This window comes from Petaurus breviceps, unplaced genomic scaffold (assembly GCF_028583685.1).
Source record: "Petaurus breviceps papuanus isolate PSGF00001 unplaced genomic scaffold, PetGlider_PUasm1.0 90845, whole genome shotgun sequence".
Lineage (NCBI taxonomy): Eukaryota > Metazoa > Chordata > Mammalia > Diprotodontia > Petauridae > Petaurus > Petaurus breviceps.
In genome coordinates, this window is record NW_027187359.1 from 18,955,459 (window position 1) to 18,959,960 (window position 4,502).

The 4,502-nt window shown below is 34.1% G+C and overlaps 1 pseudogene; it reads left to right on the forward strand.

Annotated features, from left to right (window-relative positions):
• Window positions 1-2,326: 2,326 nt before the first annotated feature.
• LOC138149000 (pantothenate kinase 2, mitochondrial pseudogene) lies at window positions 2,327-3,264 on the forward strand (annotated as a pseudogene).
• Window positions 3,265-4,502: the final 1,238 nt, after the last annotated feature.

A 4,502-nucleotide genomic window follows, 5' to 3' on the forward strand; every position in this document is an offset into this window, starting at 1 on the left:
TCTCTCTCTCTCTCTCTCTCTCTCTCTCTCTCTCTCTCTCTCTCTCTTTCTCTTTCTCTCTGCTTGTACCTCTCTAAATCCATGGAACCAGCTCACCCCAGTTCATCCCTCTCTCTTCACACCAATAAGTCCATCCTACAAGTGGGATTCACAAAGTCTGGGTTTCAACACTCAAACTGAAAACTAAGCCAATACAGGGGATCTTTAAATTCCAATTCTATTACAGATGGCAGACTAGACATTTTCTTCTGCCTTTCAAACCTCTCCAAAACAGAAATTATGTGATTAGAATGAAGCAATTTTAGCACGTTCCATGGTCTAGAACATTCAGAATACAAAAGAAGATTAAAAAAACAAGGAATTAATGCTCACTCACCTTGAGCATAGTTAGCACTGCTCTCTCACTTCCCATGTTAATAACAGTGAAATTGCACTAATGAACCCAAGAAAATTATATAGGATTACATCAAAATACACTTCTTTTCTCTTAACATCCCTCCTTCTTTCCAGTGGTATGGAGACCACAATTTCAGGCTACATAAATTGGTTTGGGCATTGGAAGGCAGCTTTGCTATAGCCCTTTATGAATAAAAAGCTGCTAGGGGATGCAACTCATTAACACGAGTATTGCAAAACACAGAAAAGTGAGTGCTGGGTAAAATAGGGACTAAAAAGAGATCTGAAAAACAGAGGGGGTGGAATAGATCACTAGAAGAAGACACTTCATGTGTGTGTGGGGTGTGATGATGATGCAGCACTTCACTTACCCTGAGAGAATTACACCCAAAAGTCACGAAGCAGAGACTAATATTGGTGAGCCATGAATTGCCCAGTGTGGAAGGAGTTTGAGGTACTTTAAGATTCAGCCCTTAAGAAAATTATAATCAGGGGGGATGGGGTCAGGAGCCAAGTGATATTGAGAATAAAAAATGGGGAAAAATACTGAAAGTATCAAAAGCCTTAGGAAGAAGAACTATAAAAGACTTTGAACAAAAGTTGATAAATCCAAAAGAAAAATAGTAACAACAAAGGAATTATGAATTTCAGATTTAGTAAATGAGTTGACATCTATGCATAATCACTACAAAATAAAGAGAAATAATCCAATTTGACAAGACAATAGATTCTATGGAATTTGAGAAGAAAAGGGAACTACAGCATACTATTCCTGAGTGGTTTTTAAAAAAGAAATTAGAATTATAAAAACAAAAATTATATCCTGCATAACAAAATCATGTGCAGAATAGAAAAATTTGAATCTTTAATGGCAAGACTCACCAAAGAAAGAAAAGAAATAATAAATGTGACCAACAAGAACTAAAGAGAACCTAAAAGAAGAGAAGCAAAAAATGATATTAAAATACAATATAGCTCTTTATATAAGCAAACATACAGATCTCAAAGATATATAGAGACATAGCAGTTTTATAGGTCTCCAAAAAGCATGACAGGAAAAAAAAAACATTATTTAATAATGAAAGAAATAATAGAATAGGACCAAAAATTTCTGAATGTCGAAAATGAAATTCCAATAGAAAGATTTCACAGGTAGCCTCCATAAAATGCCAAGGTAGCAAACTAACACAAAATGGTTTAATTTAACAATTAAATGCAGAACTAGCAATTTCTGCAAGTCACCAGGAGAAAGTTTCAAATATTAAGGAAAGAAAATTTGAATCATTCAAGACTATTACTTTCTCACTAGAAAAATTAGAAGGGAATAGAGTAATATGCTTCAGAGTACAGTGGAGTTCAGAATGCAGCCTAGGGTGACTTATTTGGAAAATCTGAGCTTAACCATACAGTTCAAAATAGACTAAAGAAAAGTAATTGAATAAACTTGATACTGTGGTTATAATAAAATAGAAGAAAATTTCACAACTAGAAAAAATAATTTTAAGGAGAGATAGAAGAAAATATATAGATCTAATACTTATAATTTTTAATATGAATGGATTAAACAATCCAATAAAATGAGAAAGGTGACATAAAGAATGAGATAATGAAATTTTACAATCTGTTGCTGACAAAAAACACAGTTAACAAAGTCAAAGACATGCAAATAATAAAGAGGAGGGGATACAAAAAATGTTATACTCCCCCCCTCCTCTCTTGTCCCTTCCCCTTCCCCTATTCTTCCTTCCCCCTGCCTACCCTTTTCCTCCTCTCACATCCCTCCCTCTTTCCCTCTCCCAAGCCTTCCCGACCTCTTCTTTTTTCTCCCCTCAGAAAAATCCCAAATGCCTTTACTTTTAGCACAAATTTCTGTGTCCCTCATTTTCTCTGCTCCATTTTGCACTGCTAATATCCAGAGTCTCCTGGAGTGATGGGTCTTTCATGGTTTGGCTTAGATATTGGTGAGACCATGCATGATGAAGCTGATTTATTTTGAACCCAAAGATATCACTGCTGAAGGAGAGGAAGATGAAATGGAAAGTCTTAATAGTGTTAGTAAACACCGAACCTCAAACATGTCATATGGGCCCTCAGGCATTCAGATGTTCACCTTGAACTGAAGGATCTGACCTTTTGTGGACATAAAGAGAGGTTATCTTCAGCTTTGTAAATTTGCTGAACTAGACTGCTTAATTAAAGTATATACATTAACTCTATTGTATTAAATGGATAGTTACAGTAGTATTACTTTGAAAACCCAGCTGATTCTGAAAAATTCTAGAAGTTACACTTCAATATGAGAAATTCATATGCTTTCTTGTGGAGAATATCGGCTCTAGGTTTAGAATCTTGATAATATATTCCAAAGATAATTATAAGCACGTTACAGGTACCTCTTGGGGGAATGAACCATTTTTGGTTTTTGCTGTCTTCTGATTGGCTATACCATTTTTGAAGAGGTTCTTGAAATTTTGTCTCATGGACATACTACCAAGGTGAATTATCTAGTTTGAAATCTATGGAAAATGATGTATTTTCATTGCCAGACTGGACTGTATTCTCTAGTTTTGGAAACATGACAAGCAAAGAGAAAAGAGAGGCTATAAGCAAAAAGGATCTAGCCAGAGCAACTTTAATCACTGTCATCAATGGCATTGGCTCAATAGCATGAATGTGTGCTCTTAATGGGAATATTAATCAAGTGGCATTTGTTGGAAGGTTTTTTTGGTAAATAATACCATTTCCATTAGATTTCTTGCATAAACTTTGAATTATTGGTCTAAGAGGCCACCGAAAGCACTTTTTTCAGGGCATGAGAGTTATTTTGAAGCAGTGGGTGCTTTCCTAGAGCTGAGAAAATTAACCTGATATCTTGTCTGAAATTACTACCAGAGCCTTCGACAGCCACAATAGAATATGCAGATATTTTTCCCCTTTATAAAAAAAAGAGATGTATTCCAGTGACTTTCATAATAATAAAGTATGACCTGAGTTAAAGTGAGAGAAAAGACAGAAGTATTTTTCTTTTATTTGTGAGTTTGAGAAGAGAAACTTCTAAAAGAAATGACTACAGAGGAATGGACTCTGTCCAATCATTGATTATTTCCAGTTTAAATTTATTCAGTAAAATTAATCTAAACATGCAAAAAAAATATTATGGGGCACCTAGGTGGCATGGTGAATCAAGCACTGGCACTGGAGTCAGGAAGATTTGAGTTCAAATCTGGAATCAGACACTTAACACTTACTATCTATGTGACCTTGGGCAAGTTACTTCACCCCAATTGCCTTGCTTTCCTCCCTCTAAAAAACAAACAAAAAAAACATTATTAATCAAGTGAATGTAAAATAGAAGTTATCATTGTACTATTAGTTGAAGAAAAAACAAACTTTTTTTAAAAAAGATAAACAAGGAAACTATATTATGCTTAAAGTGAAAAAGACAACAGACCAATATCAGTAATAAATTTGCATGGCCAAAATATCTTCACATACAAATTCATAAAGGAAAATTCATTAGTCCTTTAAGAAGACATAAAGAGGAACACAATAGTGATAGTAGACTTCATTATCCCTTTATCAATTTTCATTGTCTTATAGACTGATAAACAAACCAGAACTGAACCAATTTCCAAAGAAATTAGAAGCAAAAGACTTATAGAGTCTTCTAAATAGGACAGGACAAGAGTATACCTATTTCTATGCAAAATGGAACTTTTACAGAAAATAGCCATGTATTAGAGTATAGATATATTGGAGACAAATACAAAAAGACAGAGAGAAGAGCTTATATTCTACACATACCACAATGCAATAAGAAAAGAAATTGATTCAGGGACTGAAAACAAAAGACACAAATGCAAATGAAGACAACAAAGATATTTTAAATAATGAGTAGGTGAAAGAAAAAATAATAAAATAATTTATTAATGGTCATTTGTTTTAGATATGTTTGATTCCTAGTAACTGCATTTGGGATTTTCTTGATAAAAATAATGTAGTGGTTTGCCATTTCCTTCTCCAGATAATCTTATGGTACATGAAACTAAGGCAAACAAGATTAAGTTACTTGCCCAGGATCATACAGCTAGTAAGTGTTGGGGACC